Raw genomic sequence first — 21,493 nt, 5'->3', positions numbered from 1 at the left:
CTGGACTATAGAACAGTCTATAGTCTCAAATATAGTACAGTCTATTGTCTGGACTATAGAACAGTCTATAGTCTGGACTATACTCTGGACTATAGAAGAGTCTATAGACTGGACTATAGAACAGTCTACAGTCTGGACTATAGAACAGTCTATAGTCTGGACTATAGAACAGTCTATAGTCTGGACTATAGTAGAGTCTATAGTCTGGACCATAGAACAGTCTATAGTCTGGACTATAGAACAGACTATAGTCTGGACTATAGAACAGTCTATAGTCTCAACTATAGTACAGTCTATAGTCTGGACCGTAGAACAGTCTATAGTCTGGGCTATAGAACAGTCTATAGTCTGGACTATAGAACAGTATATAGTCTGGACTATAGAACAGTATATAGTCTGGACTATAGAACAGTCTATAGTCTCAACAGTCTATAGTCTGGACTATAGAACAGTCTATAGTCTCAACAGTCTATAGTCTGGACTATAGAACAGTCTATCGTCTGGACCATAGAGCAGTCTACAGTCTGGAATATAGAACATTCCATAGTCTGGACTATAGAACAGTATATAGTCTGGACTATAGAACAGTCTATTTCTGGACTATAGAAGAGTCTATAGTCGGGACTATAGAACAGCCTCAGTCGGGACTATAGAACAGTCTATAGTCTGGACTATAGAACAGTCTATAGACTGTTCTATAAAACAGTCTATAGTCTGGACTATAGAACAGTCTATAGTCTGGACTATAGAACAGTCGATAGTCTGGACTATAGAACAGTCAATAGTATGGACTATAGAACAGTCTGTAGTCTGGACTATAGAATAGTCTATAGTCTGGACTATAGAGCAGTTTATAATCTGGACTATAGAACAGTCTATAGTCTGGACTATTAAACAGTCTATAGTCTGAACTATAAAACAGTCTATAGTCTGGACTATAGAACAGTGTAAATTCTGGGCTATAGAACAGGCTATAGTCTGGACTATAGAACAGTCTATAGTCTGGACTATAGAACAGTCTATAGTCTGGACTATAGAACAGTCTATAGTCTGGACTATAGAACAGTCTATAGTCTGGACTATAGAGCAGTCTATAGTCTGGACTATAGTACAGTCTATAGTCTGGACTATAGAGCAGTTTATAGTCTGGACTATAGAACAGTCTATAGTCTGGACTATAGAACAGTCTATAGTCTGGACTATAGAACAGTCTATAGTCTGGACTATAGAGCAGTCTATAGTCTGGACTATAGTACAGTCTATAGTCTGGACTATAGAGCAGTTTATAGTCTGGACTATAGAACAGTCTATAGTCTGGACTATAGAACAGTCTATAGTCTGGACTATAGAACAGTCTATAGTCTGGGCTATAAAACAGTCTATAGTCTGGACTATAAAACAGTCTATAGTCTGGACTATAGAACATTCTATAGTCTGGATTATACAACAGTCTATAGTCTGGACTATAGAACAGTCTATACTATGGACTATAGAACAGTCTATAGTCTGGGCTATAAAACAGTCTATAGTCTGGACTATAGGAAAGTTCTATGGACTATAGAACAGTCTATAGTCTGGACTATAGAACAGTCTATATTCTATGGACTATAGAACAGTCTTTAGTCTGGACTATATAGCAGTCTATAGTCTGGACTATAGAACAATCTATAGGCTGGACTATAGAACAGTCTATATTCTGGACTATAAAACAGTCTATAGTCTGGACTATAGGAAAGTTCTATGTACTATAGAACAGTCTATAGTCTGGACTATAGAACAGTCTATAGTCTGGACTATAGAACAGTCTATAGTCTGGACTATATAACAGTCTATAGTCTGGACTATAGAACAATCTATAGGCTGGACTTTAGAACAGTCTATAGTCTGGACTATAAAAGTGTCTATAGTCTGGACTATAGAACAGTGTATAGTCTGGACTATAGAACAGTCTATAGTCTGGACTATAGAACAGTCTATAGTTTGGAATATAGAGCAGTCTATATTCTGGTTTATAGAACAGTCTATAGTCTGGACTACAGAACAGTTTATAGTCTGAACTATAGAACAGTCTATAGTTTGGTCTATAGGACAGTCTTTAGTGTGGATTATAGAACTGTCTATAGTCCGGACTATAGAACAGTCTATACTATGGACTATAGAACAGTCTATAGTCTGGGCTATAAAACAGTCTTTTGTCTGGACTATAGGAAAGTTCTATGGACTATAGAACAGTCTATAGTCTGGACTATAGAACAGTCTATATTCTATGGACTATAGAACAGTCTATAGTCTGGACTATATAGCAGTCTATAGTCTGGACTATAGAACAATCTATAGGCTGGACTATAGAACAGTCTATATTCTGGACTATAAAACAGTCTATAGTCTGGACTATAGAACAGTCTTTAGTCTGGACTATAGAACAGTCTATAGTCTGGACTATATAACAGTCTATAGTCTGGACTATAGAACAATCTATAGGCTGGACTTTAGAACAGTCTATAGTCTGGACTATAAAAGTGTCTATAGTCTGGACTATAGAACAGTGTATAGTCTGGACTATAAAAGTGTCTATAGTCTGGACTATAGAACAGTGTATAGTCTGGACTATAGAACAGTCTATAGTCTGGACTATAGAACAGTCTATAGTTTGGAATATAGAGCAGTCTATATTCTGGTTTATAGAACAGTCTATAGTCTGGACTACAGAACAGTTTATAGTCTGAACTATAGAACAGACTATAGTTTGGTCTATAGGACAGTCTTTAGTGTGGATTATAGAACTGTCTATAGTCTGGACTATAGAACAGTCTATACTATGGACTATAGAACAGTCTATAGTCTGGGCTATAAAACAGTCTTTTGTCTGGACTATAGGAAAGTTCTATGGACTATAGAACAGTCTATAGTCTGGACTATAGAACAGTCTATATTCTATGGACTATAGAACAGTCTATAGTCTGGACTATATAGCAGTCTATAGTTTGGACTATAGAACAGTCTATAGTTTGGAATATAGAGCAGTCTATATTCTGGACTATAGAACAGTCTATAGTCTGGACTACAGAACAGTTTATAGTCTGAACTATAGAACAGTCTATAGTTTGGTCTATAGGACAGTCTTTAGTTTGGATTATAGAACTGTCTATAGTCTGTACTATAGAACAGTCTCTAGCTTGAATTATAGAACACTCTATATGTAGTTGGGACAATTAAAAGTTATTTATTTTTCGATTACATTTTATTTAATATTTATTAATTTTTGAACCCTTTAGCCTTTTTAACTTCATTTTCCATTTACTGTTTTTAATGTGGTTCATAATTTACAGTGACTTAACTACTAATTTAACAGTTCTTGTTTTTGTATATATGTGCCAAAAAACCTTTTAACGTCACTTACATAAACTTGGCAAATTCTGTGGAGTTGAGTAAGAAAATAAAATAATAATGAATTTAAAAGTACTGAGAACAGAAGAAAAAAACATTTAAGTACTTAAAACCATTTGAATAAATAGGAGTAAAAAATTACTAAATATAACATAATTAGGTTTCAGGAATAATGTTAAGGGTGCCTGATTGCTTAAGTGGAAGTGTTGGAGTCGTTTAGCTCAATTCTCACTAGACCGGTAACAGACACAAAATTTAGCTCAGTGCAATGTTTATTTAAACAAAATATTCAAACTAAATTTTAAATAACTCTGAAACTTATATCATTTAAAGTTAATCTATTTTTTTTTCAATATCAAGCTCCTTATTACATTTTTATCTTTCAACTTAAATTTTGTTTCCACACTAGCACACACACATGTTTAATAATTTTGAGTCCTATGTTTCTGCTTATACTCTACAACACCCATTTCACAGAAAAACTCCTCACCACATTTCACTAAAAATTTTTGAAATCATCTACTATTTTTAACTCCCTATAAATTTTCACAAATCAACAATTAAACCATATTTGAAATTTTGTGGAAATTGTTCATTATTTCTCATTTACACAGAAAAGTAGTAGCAAAACATACATATCTATATTGAAACACATATCGAGAGCTAAAATGTATGTTCAAAAAGGAATTTAATTTCAATTCAATTTGGAAAATACATATGAATGTAACTGCTACTTACTTCAGCAAAAAAGAACTAAAGAGTTGCCTTATGACAAGAAAATAGTTAAAAAGAATTTAGCTATAGCATCCAAAGTTCTTAAAGCATTTTATAGACTGAACTGTAGTCAAGAAAATAGGCCGATCTTGTCAAGAAAATAGACTGATCTATAAACATGGCAATATACTGATCTATAGTCAAGACTATAAACTGATCTTATGTCAAGACTATAGAATAATCTTATGTCAAGACTATAGACTAATCTATAATCAAGACTATAGACTAATCTATAGTCAAGACTATAGACTGATCAATAGCCAAGACCATAGACTAATCTATAGTCAAGACTATAGACTAATCTATGGTCAAGACTATAGACTGATCTATAGTCCAGACTATAGACTGATCTTTTGTCAAGACTATAGACTGATCTATAGTCAAGACTATAGGCTGATCTTTATTAAAGACAATAGATGATCTATGGTAAAGACTGTAGACTGATCTTTAGTCAAGCATATAGATTGATCTATAGTCAAGCCTATAGACTGATCTATAGTCAGGACTATAGCCTGATATATAGTCAAGACTTTAGACTGATCTTTTGTCAAGACTTTAGACTGATCTATACTCAAGACCCAGCCTGATCTATAGTCAAAACTATAGACTGATCTATAGTCAAAACTATAGACTGATCTATAGTCAAAACTATAGACTGATCTATAGTCAAGACTATAGATTGTTCTTTAGTCAAGACTATATACTGATCTCTAGTCCAGATTATAGACTGATCTATAGTCAAGACTATAGATTGATCTATAGTCAAGACTATAGATTGTTCTTTAGTCAAGACTATAGATTGTTCTTTAGTCAAGACTATATACTGATCTGTGGTCACGACTATTGACTGATCTATAGTCAGGAATATAGATTGATCTATAGTCAAGGCTATGAACTGATCTATCGTAAAGACTATAGACTGATCTATAGTCAAGACTATAAACTGATCTATAGGCAAGACTATAGACTGATCCATAGTCAAGAATATATAATGATCTATATTCAAGACTATAGATTGATCAACAGTCAAGACTATAAGCTGATCTACAGTCAGGACTATAGACTGATCTTTAGTCAGGACTATAGACTGATCTTTAGTCAAAACTATAGACAAATCTATAGTCAATGCTATAGACTAATCTATAGTTAAGACTATAGACTGATCTGTAGTCAGCACTATAGACCGATCTTTAGTCAAAATTATAGACTGATATATAGTCTAGACTATAGACTAATCTTTAGTCAAAACAAAAGACTGAAATATAGTCAATGCTTTAGACTATTTTAACGCAAAGATTACAGACTGATCAATAGTCAAGACCTTGGACTGATCTGTAGTCAAGATATCTATGATATCTAGTCAAGATCATAGTCTGATCTTTACTATGAACTGATCTCTAGTTATGACTATATATTGATATATTTCCAATTCTGTAGACTATTCTTTAGTGAAGACTATAGAGTATATTCACGATCATAGACCATAGTATAAACTTTACACTGATGTATAATCAAGACTATGAACTGATCTATAGTCAGGACTATAGTCAAGACTATTGACTTATCAATAGTCAAGGCTATATAGTGATCTATAGTCAAGAATGTAAACTAATATATAGTCAAGACTATAGACTGATTTGTAGTCAAGACTATAGACTGATATATATTTAAGACTATAGATTAATCTAAAGTCAAGAGTATAGACTGATCCATAGATACTTCAAACTAATCTGAACTGAAAACTATATTCGATATACTGATGTGTAATCAAGACTAAAAACTGAAAGTCAAAATTCTTTTGTCTATATTTTAAAATTCTTTTAAACCTGGCAACTCTATTCTCCGTTACTACATCCCTGGTAAAACATTTCACACCATACAAAACAAAGAAAAAAACTTTGCTAGAAATTTCTACAAATGATTTTGAAACGAAACAATAATAACGAGCGGCAATATTAATACACATGAAGAAACCAATCAACAAAAATACAGACGACACATGACATTTCACAAAAATGACATGACTTGTAAAAGTTTTTTTATTTATTTTTTTTGCTGTTTTGTTTTTGACATTTATACACTGAATGCTGGAGTAACAAATAAATGGAAACGGGAAGGGTTGTAGGTAAGGTAGTATTTGGTAGGAAAATATGAAGTGGTGTAAAGTATGAAGAGGTTCAAGAACGGAGAGGTGGATTGAAAAAATGGGAACTTGGAAAATATCAATACTGATAGAGATGGGCAAATGGATGGACAGATAGATCTGGCTAAATTTAATTACAATTATTTCTACTAATGGTTAATTTTTTTGCATTTTCTATATTTTAAAGTCCGTCCCTGCTTTCCCTGTCATGACTACAATGGAAAATTTTGTTTGAATTTTATATGGTTACACTTTTTTCAAACTAAATAATTGACAATGTGTGACAACAATACCAGAATTAAACTTGCAAAAAGTTTTAAATATTTTATTTTCTAGAAATTTTAAAATATTTCATAAATTTTCACACTTAAAAAAATATAAAAAAAGAAAAATCATTAAGTTATTATTGCTGAAATATAACCTAATAATCTCAAATTGATTTTTCAATCATTATAATCATTTTCCTTTATTTCTCTTTAAACATTAAACCATAAATCTGTCACTTATTACTTCTTCTCAAATTAATTAATTATTAATCATACGTCTAGTGTTCCTCCTTATATACTTAAGTAATAAAAATTCTACATTGTAACAATTCTGCTCTAAATTGGCCGGTAATAAAATCAAATGAAATGCCATAAATCACTTTACAACATGGACATGGTAACAACAATTACTGGATCCACAAAAAAAGCATATGTTGTCAAAACATCTAAATTATATTTGAGAGGCAAACAATACAAAACAACACAAACAAAAATTAGATTAGAAAAATCCAGGACGGAAACGGGAAACTAAAAGAAATCCTTATACATTATTGTTGTCGTATAGTTGGTTACAAATACATTCCCCAAAGATTCTGCTGCTACTGTTGTTGTGTGGAACAATTGTAAGGCATTCAAGTGAAACATTACAATTCGTTTTCTTAAGAAACAGCTTATTGTTGTTGATAAGTTTTTTTTTTTTTCATTGTGGGGGAACAAACAATAAAAAATTGTTGCAGAAAATGATAGTTAACTGAGAAATTTGAATGCCCTATGTCTTACCTCATTAACCTGGAAGCTGTTCCCTAAAATATGGCAATTTTTTAATGTCAAAAATGTTTCATTAAAAATTCGATTGAAATAAAAATTTTTAATTTTTTGAACTTATTTCCTACTTCGCTCAACTTTGCCTTACGTTGAACATACTTTCCAAATTCTGTACTTACTACATTTAAGTTGTAGAACACTTAGCAATAACAACGGCATTGTATGCCTAAAATATACGACCACAATATCAGTTGTATGGCTGTAGTTACAGTAGAGTCTGATTTCAATAGACGTAAAGTAAATGAACTATAGATAGATCTAAAGTCGAGATATTTGATTAATTATTAGTCCTGATTGTAGATTGATATGTAGCCGGAATTATCGAAAGCACTAGAGTCGAAAATATCAACCAATCTATAGTCTGACTATAGAATAGTCTACAGTCAAGACTATAGATTGAACTATAGTCAAGACTATAGATTGATATATAGTCAAGACTATTGACTGATCTATAGTCAAGACTATAGAATGATCTATAGTGAAGACTAGATATTGATATTTAGTTAAGAATAGAAATTGATCTATAGTCAAGTATATTGATTTATCTATAGCAAAAAGCATAGATTTATCTATAGTCAAGACTCTATATTGATCTATAGTCAAGACTATAGACTGCTCTATAGTCCAGAATAAAAATTGATATATAGCCAAGGCTATAGCTTGATCTATAGTCAAAACTATAGATTGATCTATAGTCTAGAGTATAGATTGATCTATATTCAAGACTGTATAGTGATCTATAGTCTAGAGTTTAGATGGATATATAGTCTAGAGATTAGATTGATCTACAGTCAGGAGTATAGATTGATCTATAATTAAGACTACAGATCGATATATAGTCAAGACTATAGATTGATCTATAATCAAAACTACAGAATGATCTATAGTCAAGACTATGCATTGATCTATAGTCAAGACTCTGTATTGATCTATAGTCAAGACTATATATTGATCTATAGTCAAGACTATAGGTTGATCAATAGTCAAGACAATAGATTGATCTACAGTAAAGACGATAGGTTGATCTATAGTTAAGACTAGAGATTGATCTATAGTCAAGAATATTGATTTATCTATAGTCAAGACTATGGATTGATCTATAGTCAAGACTATAGATTGATCTATAGTCAAGGCTATAGATTGATCTATGGTCAAGAATATAGATTGATCTATGGTCAAGACTATAGATCGATCTATAGTCAAGACTATAGATTGATATATAGTCAAGACTATAGATTGATATATAGTTAACACTATAGACTGATCTATAGTCAATACTTCAGATTGATCTATGGTCAAGACTGTAGATTGATCTATAGTCAAGACTATATATTGATCTATGGTCAAGATTACACATTGATCTATAGTGAAGGCTATAGGTTGATCAATAGTCAAGATTATAGATTTATCTGTAGTCAAGACAATAGACTGATATATAGTAAAGACTATAGATTGATATATAGCCAAGACAATAGATTGATCTATAGTCAAGACTACAGATAGATATATAGTGAAGACTGTAGATTGATCTATAGTCAAGACTATAGATTGATCTATAGTTAAGACTATAGGTTGATCTATTGTCAAGACTATAGCTTGATCTACAGTCAAAACTATAGATTGATCTATAGTCAAGACTATAGATTGATCTATAGTCAAGACTATAGATTGATCTATAGTCAAGACTATAGACTGATCTATAGTCACGACTATAGATTGATCTATAGTCAAGACTATAGATTGATCTATAATCAAGTCTATAGATTGATCTATAGTCAAGACTATAAATTGATCTATAGCAAGTCTATAAATTGATCTATAGTCAAGACTAGAGATTGATCTATAGTAAAGACTAGAGATTGATCTATAATCAAGACTATAGACTGACCTATAGTCAAGACCATAGATTGCTCTGTAGTGAAGACTATAGATTAATCTATAGTCAAGCCTATAGATTGTTCTATGTCAAGATTATACATTCGTCTATAGTCAAGACTATAGATTGATCTGTAGTCTAGTCTATAGATTGATTAATAGTCAAGACTATAGATTGATCTAAAGTCAAGACTATAGATTGATCTATAGTCAAGAAAATATATTGATCATTAGTCAGGACTACAGATTGATCTACAGGCAAGTCTATAGATTGATCTATAGTCAAAACAATTGATTGGTATATAGACAAGTATATAAATTGATCTATTGTCAAGGCTATAGATTGATCTATAGTCAAGACTATAGATTGATCTATAGTCAAGACTATAGACTGATCTATAGTCAAGACTATAGATTGATCCATAGTCAAGACTATAGATTGATCTATAGTCAAGACTATAGATTGATCTATAATCAAGTCTATAGATTGATCTATATTCAAGACTATAAATTGATCTATAGCCAAGACTATAAATTGATCTATAGTCAACACTAGAGACTGATCTATAGTAAAGACTAGAGATTGATCTATAATCAAGACTATAGACTGACCTATAGTCAAGACCATAGATTGCTCTGTAGTGAAGACTATAGATTGATCTATAGTCAAACCTATAGATTGTTCTATGTCAAGATTATACATTCGTCTATAGTCAAGACTATAGATTGATCTGTAGTCTGGTCTATAGATTGATTTATAGTCAAGACTATAGATTGATCTAAAGTCAAGACTATAGATTGATCTATAGTCAAGAAAATAGATTGATCAATAGTCAGGACTACAGATTGATCTACAGGCAAGTCTATAGATTGATCTATAGTCAAAACAATTGATTGGTATATAGACAAGTATATAAATAGATCTATTGTCAAGGCTATAGAATGATATATAGTCAAGACTATAGATGGATCTATAGTCAAGACTATAGATGGATCTATAGTCAAGACTATAGATTGATCTATAGTCAAGACTATAGATTGATCAATAGTCAAGACTATAGATGGATCTATAGTCAAGACTATATATTGATCTATAATCCAGACTCTAGTTTTATTTAAAGTCATAAATACAGATTGTTGCAGTCCTTTCCTTTTTATCAATTCGTTAAAGCTGTTACTGTCTTACTGTTCAATGGTAAAGCATACTTTATGGCAATATTTTTTCCTTTCAAACACATATCAACAAAAACCATAATAACAAGACTCTGGATTGATCTATAGTCAAGACTATAGGTTGATCAATAGTCAAGACAATAGATTGATCTATAGTAAAGACGATAGGTTGATCTATAGTTAAGACTAGAGATTGATCTATAGTCAAGAATATTGATTTATCTATAGTCAAGACTATGGATTGATCTATAGTCAAGACTATAGATTAATGTATAGTCAAGACTATAGATTGACCTATAGTCAAGGCTATAGATTGATCTATGGTCAAGAATATAGATTTATCTATGGTCAAGACTATAGATCGATCTATAGTCAAGACTATAGATTGATATATAGTTAACACTATAGACTGATCTATAGTCAATACTTCAGATTGATCTATGGTCAAGACTGTAGATTGATCTATAGTCAAGACTATATATTGATCTATGGTCAAGATTACACATTGATCTATAGTGAAGGCTATAGGTTGATCAATAGTCAAGATTATAGATTTATCTGTAGTCAAGACAATAGACTGATATATAGTAAAGACTATAGGTTGATCTATAGCCAAGACAATAGCTTGATCTACAGTCAAGACTATAGATTGATCTATAGTCAAGACTATAGATTGATCTATAGTCAAGACTATAGACTGATCTATAGTCACGACTATAGATTGATCTATAGTCAAGACTATAGATTGATCTATAATCAAGTCTATAGATTGATCTATAGTCAAGACTATAAATTGATCTATAGCAAGTCTATAAATTGATCTATAGTCAAGACTAGAGATTGATCTATAGTAAAGACTAGAGATTGATCTATAATCAAGACTATAGACTGACCTATAGTCAAGACCATAGATTGCTCTGTAGTGAAGACTATAGATTAATCTATAGTCAAGCCTATAGATTGTTCTATGTCAAGATTATACATTCGTCTATAGTCAAGACTATAGATTGATCTGTAGTCTAGTCTATAGATTGATTAATAGTCAAGACTATAGATTGATCTAAAGTCAAGACTATAGATTGTTCTATAGTCAAGAAAATATATTGATCATTAGTCAGGACTATAGATTGATCTACAGGCAAGTCTATAGATTGATCTATAGTCAAAACAATTGATTGGTATATAGACAAGTATATAAATTGATCTATTGTCAAGGCTATAGATTGATCTATAGTCAAGACTATAGATTGATCTATAGTCAAGACTATAGACTGATCTATAGTCAAGACTATAGATTGGTCCATAGTCAAGACTATAGATTGATCTATAGTCAAGACTATAGATTGATCTATAATCAAGTCTATAGATTGATCTATATTCAAGACTATAAATTGATCTATAGCCAAGACTATAAATTGATCTATAGTCAACACTAGAGATTGATCTATAGTAAAGACTAGAGATTGATCTATAATCAAGACTATAGACTGACCTATAGTCAAGACCATAGATTGCTCTGTAGTGAAGACTATAGATTGATCTATAGTCAAGCCTATAGATTGTTCTATGTCAAGATTATACATTCGTCTATAGTCAAGACTATAGATTGATCTGTAGTCTAGTCTATAGATTGATTTATAGTCAAGACTATAGATTGATCTAAAGTCAAGACTATAGATTGATCTATAGTCAAGAAAATAGATTGATCAATAGTCAGGACTACAGATTGATCTACAGGCAAGTCTATAGATTGATCTATAGTCAAAACAATTGATTGGTATATAGACAAGTATATAAATAGATCTATTGTCAAGGCTATAGAATGATATATAGTCAAGACTATAGATGGATCTATAGTCAAGACTATAGATTGATCTATAGTCAAGACTACAGATGGATCTATAGTCAAGACTATAGATTGATCTATAGTCAAGGCTATAGATTGATCTATAATCCAGACTCTAGTTTTATTTAAAGTCATAAATACAGATTGTTGCAGTCCTTTCCTTTTTATCAATTCTTTAAAGCTGTTACTGTCTTACTGTTCAATGGTAAAGCATACTTTATGCCAATATTTTTTTCTTTCAAACACATATCAACAAAAACCAAAATAACAAGACTAAAAACACGACAAACTAAGTGGAGGAAAAGCAACAAAAAAGTAAACACAAATATCGATGGTCAATAAATCAGTGTTTGTTTGAATTTCTCTGGAATTTTTTTTCTTTTCTATTTATTCTCAATGTTGTCGTTTGTACATTTGGCCGAATATTAAACATTTAGACACTTTAACAAATGTCACATGCTGTGTGAATAGTATTAATAAATGCGTGAGTATTAGGGAAAATGTTTAAGTGTGGAAAAAAGTCCTTGTTTTATGTTTTTTGTCTAACATTTAAATCACTCTTGTTTTATTTTTTCACATTTATTTGTTGTAACATTTCTGTGACATCTTAAATGAGCCTTATTTACAGTTGTTTTATTTCTTTGTTTGGCCATTTATCCTGTAGTAAAGTATCTTGCGTTAAGGATAATTTCATCATTGATTGATTTATGCACACATTTATAACAGTAGCAAACAATTTTCTAAGAATTAATGGAGAAAATAATGAAATACTTAGAGAGAAGAAAGAACTACAAAAGTGGTTAGAATTTATTTGTTACATTAATTAAATGGTTTCATTGACCTGTTAGGGTGTAAGAGGTGGTAATAAGAAAGGGAATAATTAACTGTTTAAGTAGAAGAAAATTTCGAGTGTTCCTTTTTTTCAAATAGCAAATTATTCACAAAGAATTTCTTCAACTGTTCAAAATCCATTAAATTCTTTAAATAACGTCCATTATCTCTGGATTATAATATAAACTCCTATCAGTTAAACACTTATTCCTACTTATTACATCCTTTGTTCTCCTACTGATTACTTTGTCCAATAGTAAAAGCTCAATTAAATGCTACAATATTCCCCTTTTTAAAAAACACTAGTAGAAATTTCAATTTACTCCATTATTACAATAGTTTTTACTCTTTATTGTGTCTTATAATTACAGCCATACTCTTTTCCTTGTGCATAAAATCCAGTAAAAATTCATAATTGAACAAAAAGACGCAAAAGGAAATTTTTTTGTTTAAAAGCCGTAAAAATTGACAATAAGCTCAATTGTTCTGAAATCAATGAATTGTTATAATAACTTCAATATAGCAACACTACAGCAATCAAAAAGACAGACGGACAGACAGACAAACTGGGAGTTGGATGGACGGACGGACTCACATACCCAAACAAAGAAGTGAAGCTTTTAGTCCCAATTGTGGCAAAAGCGCCAAATGAAAAGCACACATTTTGTAATTTTGCTTCTACTGAAATATTGCAATTTTAAGGAAATCAGCATATAGTTTCAGCACCCCCTTTAATGCTAGCATAAGGATTGACAGAGGTACTAACCATAATACACAGAGGATTTTTAACTGCAGTCAGACATTAATATGCAGTGTAAAATAAATACAAATACTTGTTCCTTTTATAATGGAGATCATCATCATCATCACTACACATTGGAACAGAGCTTTATTGAAATATTGTTGGGAAAATTTGTATGTATTCATTAATGTACGTTTGTTTGTATATGGGTTGCACATGGTTTTAAATCATATGTATGTGAATTGTTGGCAATTGACTGGATACAATTTTAAGGAAGACTGGAGAAGCCAATGTAAATGACCTTGTACAGAAACTTTTTCCTATCAGATAACAGGGAAAAGCCTTTTTTAGCATATAATCGGAACTCTGCAGGATTTGTTTCCGAATATAGAATGATCTTTAGACGAGAATATAGATTGATCTGCTGTAAAGACTATTACCCGACCAATAGTCGTGAAAAAAGGAATGATCCATAGTCGAGAATGCAGAGTGTTAAACAAAATTAATATATTGGCTGGAAGGCCACAGAATAATATAAAAACTGATCTTCCAGACTAATGACGGAAATGAAGTGGAAACTATAGACTCATCTTTAACTAATAATGTAGGCTACTCTAATATCGAAGTTACTCTGATATCTAGGCCTATAAGCTCTCCCATCGTCAAGACAATAGATATATCTATATTTTGTACTGTAGACTGCTCCATAATCAAGGCTATTGTCTGAACACTTTTTTCAAAACTATAGAATATAATTTTGATCTATTATCAAGATTATTATAAACTGATCTATTACGGCAACAGACCGTTAAATAGTCAACACAACAAATTGATATATAGGCAAATACTATAGACTGATCTATAGCCAAAACTATAGAGTGCTTTATAGTCAAGACTATACCCTAATCTATAGTCAAGACCTGACTGACTGATCTATAGTCAATAATATAGACTGATCTATAGTGAAGAATATGGGCTGAACTATTGACATGACTATAGACTGATCTATAGTCAATACTATAGTCAAAACTATGGACTGATCTATAGTCAAGACTATATACGGATCCATAGTCAACACTATAGACTATATATAGACACAACTATAGACTGATCTATAGTCAAGAAAATAGATGGATATATAGTCAAGAATATTGATAGATCTAGATCTAGATCAAGAATAGAAATAGGTAAGACTGTGGACTGTTCTATAGTCAAGACTATAGACTTATATAATCAAGACTATATACGGATCTATTGTCAATACTATAGATTGATCTATAGTGAAGACAATTGACTGATCTATAGTTAAGACCATAGATTGAACTATAGTCAATACTGTAGACTGGTCTATAGTCAAGACTATGGACTGATCTACAGTCAAGACCATAGACTGATCTATAGTGAAGAATAAGGGGTGAACTATTGACATGACTATAGACTGATCTATAGTGAAGAATATGAGGTGAACTATTGACATGACTATAAAATGAATACTATAGTCAAAACTATGGACTGATCCATAGTCAAGACTATATACGGATCCATAGTCAAGACTATATACGGATCCATAGTCAAGACTATAGACTAATGTATAGTCACAACTATAGACTGATCTATAGTCAAGACTATGGACAGAATTATTTTCAAGACTAAATACTTATCCATAGTAAAGACTATAGATGGATACATATTCAAGACTATAGGTGGATCTATAGTCAAGACTATAAATGGATCTATTGTCAAGACTATAGACGGATCTATAGTCAATACTATAGACGGATTTATAGTCAAGGAAATAGATGTATCTTTAGTCAAGACTACAGATGGATCTATAGTCAAGACTATAGATGGATCTATAGTCAAGACCATAGACTGATCTACAGTGAAGTATATGGGGTGAACTATTGACATGACTATAGACTGATCTATAGTGAAGAATATGAGGTGAACTATTGACATGACTATAAAATGAATACTATAGTCAAAACTATGGACTGATCCATAGTCAAGACTATATACGGATCCATAGTCAAGACTTTATACGGATCCATAGTCAAGACTATAGATTAATGAATAGTCACAACTATAGACTGATCTATAGTCAAGACTATGGACAGAATTATTTTCAAGACTAAATACTTATCCATAGTAAAGACTATAGATGGATACATATTCAAGACTATAGGTGGATCTATAGTCAAGACTATAAATGGTTCTATTGTCAAGACTATAGATGGATCTATAGTCAAGACTATTGGTGGATCTATAGTCAATACTATAGACGGATTTATAGTCAAGAAAATAGATGTATCTATAGTCAAGACTATAGATGGATCTATAGTCAAGACTATAGTTGGATTTATAGTCAAGACTATAGATGGATCTATAGTCAAGACTATAAATAGATCTATAGGCAAGACAATCGATGGATCTATAGCCAAGACTATCGATGGATTTATAGTCAAGACTATCGATGGACCTATAGTGAAGACTATGGATGTATCTGTAGTCAAGACTGTGGGTGGATCTATATTCAAGACTATAGATGGATCAATAGTCAAGACTATATATGGATCTATAGTCGAGATTACAGATGGATATATAGTCAAGAATATAGATTTATCTATAGTCAAGACTATAGATGGATCTATAGTCAAGACTATATATGGATCTATATTCAAGACTATCGATGAATCTATAGTGAAGACTATCGATGTATCTATAGTCAAAACTGTAGGTAGATCTATATGCAAGACTATAGTTGGATCAATTGTCAAGACTACAGATGGATATATAGTAATTACTATAGACTAACCATAATCAAGACCATAGACTGATCTAGCAAAGAATTAAAGGGAACATTTGCTGTGTTTATAAGTTAAATCAAAATATCTTGTACTTCGGAAAGATTTAAAGGTCCAATAACGAAGACAATCATTGTACTTTGGAATTTTACTCTAACACGCCTTGTATTGTGTTTTCTCAGTATCAGACCAATACCTGTATCTGCTGTATAAATTTTCAATTAAATCTCTTAGTTCAAAAAATTATAACTATTTTATGCATTTTTTTCATTATTTCAGCAAAATTTTACTATAGCAAATTTAACCTTTCTGACAAAGTTTAAATAATTTCCCTTTACATTTTTATCGTTATATAAAATATATTTATATTTTTTCTGTTCTTTACCCCCGCTGATTGTATGAATTATAAAGTGTTTTTTCTGTTGCAAATTTTTACTCAATAATAACCACAAATTCCATATACATGCATCCATTATTTTTTCTGTTACGATGAAATTTATTTTTTTTTTTCTTGTATTACAACTGTTTTAATAAAGGGCCGGGTTGCTATTTTTCAGGTTCTGGAAAAATCGTTTTCATGTGGGAACTAAAGAAGTTGATAGAGGAAACAGAACGGAAGCGGTAAACGCTTTTATGGCTTAATATAAAAATGTAAAACTCTGGGAACTGAAACCCGAATTTTCTTAGAAAAGATAAGGAAAACGAAAGATATAACGTAAAATACTTAGTTCACAAAATTTTGGAATTTATTGTCATTTGTGTAGCAAATATAATTTTTTCGCTGGCTCGCAATGTCGTTAGCATTGTACTTCATCTTTGCATGCTGACCACAATATAGAATTTATGACCAGATCTTGCATATGGTTTTTGTTAAGAGGGCGGAAAAAATCGTTAAAAAATACACATTCTCCCAGTCACAAACACATGCACTCATAAACAACTTTTAAAGCTGCAAATGAATAACAATTGTTGGAAAATTGTTTATTAACAAAAACAAGTGAAACATGGTAAGTGCAGAAATATTTTTTAAAATAGGCACACATAATTGTTAAGGTATAAGGAGAAACAAATGAGCCCTACTTTAAGATATTGAAAAAATCTTAGGGCATTAAAGAGGAAATTTTTAAAAAGTTGCAATAAGTACAAGAAAATTGCTTAAAAGTGTTTAAATTACAACAAATTTTTATTGCGCTTTATTTTAATATATTGTTGTTTTAAGTTATTGCATTCTTGATTTCTGCTAACAGGCATTAAATTCATTTTAATTTCAGTTCCTGCCTCTGTAGGGTATTTAAATCGAAATTAACATGACAAAAAGTAAGGAAATGTAATCGGGCATATACGACTGGTAGCAACTCTAGCATACATAAGGCTAAAGAAAAACTGAACTAGAACAGAACTAGAACAGAACAGAACAGAATTAGAACAGAACTAGAACAGAACTAGAACAGAACTAAAACAGAACTAGAACAGAACTAGAACAGAACTAGAACAGAACTAGAACAGAACTAGAACAGAACTAGAACAGAACTAGAACAGAACTAGAACAGAACTAGAACAGAACTAGAACAGAACTAGAACAGAACTAGAACAGAACTAGAACAGAACTAGAACAGAACTAGAACAGAACTAGAACAGAACTAGAACAGAACTAGAACAGAACTAGAACAGAACTAGAACAGAACTAGAACAGAACTAGAACAGAACTAGAACAGAACTAGAACAGAACTAGAACAGAACTAGAACAGAACTAGAACAGAACTAGAACAGAACTAGAACAGAACTAGAACAGAACTAGAACAGAACTAGAACAGAACTAGAACAGAACTAGAACAGAACTAGAACAGAACTAGAACAGAACTAGAACAGAACTAGAACAGAACTAGAACAGAACTAGAACAGAACTAGAACAGAACTAGAACAGAACTAGAACAGAACTAGAACAGAACTAGAACAGAACTAGAACAGAACTAGAACAGAACTAGAACAGAACTAGAACAGAACTAGAACAGAACTAGAACAGAACTAGAACAGAACTAGAACAGAACTAGAACAGAACTAGAACAGAACTAGAACAGAACTAGAACAGAACTAGAACAGAACTAGAACAGAACTAGAACAGAACTAGAACAGAACTAGAACAGAACTAGAACAGAACTAGAACAGAACTAGAACAGAACTAGAACAGAACTAGAACAGAACTAGAACAGAACTAGAACAGAACTAGAACAGAACTAGAACAGAACTAGAACAGAACTAGAACAGAACTAGAACAGAACTAGAACAGAACTAGAACAGAACTAGAACAGAACTAGAACAGAACTAGAACAGAACTAGAACAGAACTAGAACAGAACTAGAACAGAACTAGAACAGAACTAGAACAGAACTAGAACAGAACTAGAACAGAACTAGAACAGAACTAGAACAGAACTAGAACAGAACTAGAACAGAAACTAGAACAGAACTAGAACAGAACTAGAACAGAACTAGAACAGAACTAGAACAGAACTAGAACAGAACTAGAACAGAACTAGAACAGAACTAGAACAGAACTAGAACAACAGAACTAGAACAGAACTAGAACAGAACTAGAACAGAACTAGAACAGAACTAGAACAGAACTAGAACAGAACTAGAACAGAACTAGAACAGAACTAGAACAGAACTAGAACAGAACTAGAACAGAACTAGAACAGAACTAGAACAGAACTAGAACTAGAACAGAACTAGAACAGAACTAGAACAGAACTAGAACAGAACTAGAACAGAACTAGAACAGAACTAGAACAGAACTAGAACAGAACTAGAACAGAACTAGAACAGAACTAGAACAGAACTAGAACAGAACTAGAACAGAAACTAGAACAGAACTAGAACAGAACTAGAACAGAACTAGAACAGAACTAGAACAGAACTAGAACAGAACTAGAACAGAACTAGAACAGAACTAGAACAGAACTAGAACAGAACTAGAACAGAACTAGAACAGAACTAGAACAGAACTAGAACAGAACTAGAACAGAACTAGACAGAACTAGAACAGAACTAGAACAGAACAAACAGAACTAGAACAGAACTAGAACAGAACTAGAACAGAACTAGAACAGAACTAGAACAGAACTAGAACAGAACTAGAACAGAACTAGAACAGAATTAGAACAGAACTAGAATAGAACTAGAACAGAACTTGAGCAGAGCTAAAACTGAATTAGAAATGTATAAGTCGATTATTATATAAGGTTACAAGCTGTAACTCAAGTGCATAAGATCCCATATATTGGTGTAATCTGTAAGAGAGAGTGAAAAATCGAAATAAAAGAAAATTTACATATCGCGTAAAGTCATTTCAGTTGTAAATACATTCACTTCTATTTGTTCATTTTTGCTTCGCAAAAATTGTTTTTAAATGTCCCGTCGAGTGTATTACAAACGAAACTGTATCCTGTTCCTTTTTTGCATGTTTTTTTTTTGCATGTGGTGCTTGTTTAACTTTACTTTTTTTCCTGATTTTGTAATATCGAAAAAATGGCAAAAACAACGTAGTAATATTTCCGCATAAACCCATAAGCTTGTACAGCATTGTAGTGGAATAATTGAGTAAAACTTAAAAAAAAAAATAATAATGTGAAAAACAAGGAAAGCAGTCACTCTGTTGTGTGTACATTTATACATATTATGAAAAAAACTTACTGATTTTTTTTTTTTTTTTTATTAAAACAATCTTTAGGCTTTTACACAAAAAATACATTAATGAAATCCATGTTGCATTATTTACTTATTAAAGGAAGTTAACAGCGACACACAGAAAAAGTTCTATATGTATAGTTAAGCGACATTAAAAAAATTAATTGAATTTCGTAAATAAATATTTACAGCAGTTGGTACTATAGTAATCAGTTAAAAATTGTAGGGAGTTCTCAGCATCAGTGAGCGGTAACACCTGCATGGGCAGCATCACCATTTGCAAGGAAATGTTGGACCTTGTCTACATTGTGTCTGCTTGCAAAGGATATTGTTGGCAAGGATTTTTTATTTATTTTATTATTTTTATTTTAAACAGAATTATTTAAATTCCGTGCAAACATTGAATGGCTTGTTATTGAATTTAATGTTTTAATTGGAATGTGTTTATTAAATTTCTGTAATAGGGATTAATTTGTATATTTTTGATTAAAGAATTCTGAAAGGAAATGTACTAAATTGACAGAAAATTAAATAGTTCACACTAAAGTAAGAACTATGGTCCACACTCCATGGTAGACCTACGGTTAAGACTATATATCACACTTCATTAACTAAAGAATAAACACCAGACTAAAGAATAAGCACCAGACTTTAGACTAGACTCTTGTTCTGACTATAGACTAGACGATTGTCCAAAATAAAGCATATATCATAATCCAGAATAGACCGTAGACTGGACTATAGACTAGACTATAGACTAGACTATAGACTAGATAGACTAGACTATAGACTAGACTATAGACTAGACTATAGACTAGACTATAGACTAGACTATAGACTAACTATAGACTAGACTATAGACTAGACTATAACTAGATATAGACTAGATAGACTAGACTATAGACTAGACTATAGACTAGACTATAGACTAGACTATAGACTAGACTATAGACTAGACTATAGACTAGACTATAGACTAGACTATAGACTAGACTATAGACTAGACTATAGACTAGACTATAGACTAGACTATAGACTAGACTATAGACTAGACTATAGACTAGACTATAGACAAGACTATAGACTAGACTATAGACTAGACTATAGACTAGACTATAGACTAGACTATAGACTAGACTAT

This window comes from Lucilia sericata, unplaced genomic scaffold (genome assembly GCF_015586225.1).
Source record: "Lucilia sericata isolate MDLA Ls3-8-SP2 unplaced genomic scaffold, ASM1558622v1 Contig000744F_arrow, whole genome shotgun sequence".
Classification (NCBI taxonomy): Eukaryota; Metazoa; Arthropoda; class Insecta; order Diptera; family Calliphoridae; genus Lucilia; species Lucilia sericata.
Note: the sequence above shows the minus strand (reverse complement) of the source record.